Here is a 633-nt window from a genome sequence, read left to right as displayed (position 1 = left end):
AATAAATGACAAAACTTTTCTCCTAATTTTCCTATTTATTTTTTTTGAAAACTATAAGCTATATTCTCAATGTGTTTCACTCAGATTTTTCTTACAGTAATTTCTGGACTTTTTGGTTTTTATTTTTAATTTAAATTTTAATTAGTTAATATACAATGCTATATTGGTTTCAAGAGTAGAATTTAGTGATTAATCACTCATATAACAACATCCAGTGCTCATCACAACAATGTTAAGAGTAATTTGAACCACCAACAAAAAAAATATTAGATTACAATTTCATAGTAAGCTTTGCTTCTTTTCCTAAATGTCCTATTTCCAGAATGACTTTTTGACAACTCTGAAATCTAAAAGACATTTTTTCTGTTTTCAAAATGAATTTGTGTATTCTGTAAGACACCATTTTTTAAACTTATACCTTACCACAATAATTTTTAAAGTGGCATGTATAGTTTTTCCCTTAATGTAAATTACAAATTCTTAGTATGTATGAAAATTAATCCCGAATACAAACTTTTTTTTAGCATAAAAATACTGGAGAAGTATTTCTCAACCTTTAAAGATTAAAAAAGCAAGCTCAGAAAACAAACAGGAAACTGTGAAGTCTTTGAAATCAGACTGTCCTACTTGATT

The 633-nt window shown here is 26.2% G+C and overlaps 1 protein-coding gene across 1 annotated transcript in view; it reads right to left on the bottom strand.

Annotated features, from left to right (window-relative positions):
* LOC144224329 (lysine-specific demethylase 6A-like) overlaps window positions 1–633 on the bottom strand; it is a gene marked incomplete at its 3' end in the record, with an annotated part of 67621 nt that overhangs the window by 3459 nt on the left and 63529 nt on the right.

The sequence above is a fragment of the Crocuta crocuta genome, unplaced genomic scaffold, assembly GCF_008692635.1.
Source record: "Crocuta crocuta isolate KB4526 unplaced genomic scaffold, BGI_CrCroc_1.0 scaffold2311, whole genome shotgun sequence".
NCBI classification, from domain to species: domain Eukaryota; kingdom Metazoa; phylum Chordata; class Mammalia; order Carnivora; family Hyaenidae; genus Crocuta; species Crocuta crocuta.
The sequence above is the reverse complement of the archived record's forward strand: the minus strand, read 5'-3'. Positions and strand labels throughout refer to the sequence as shown.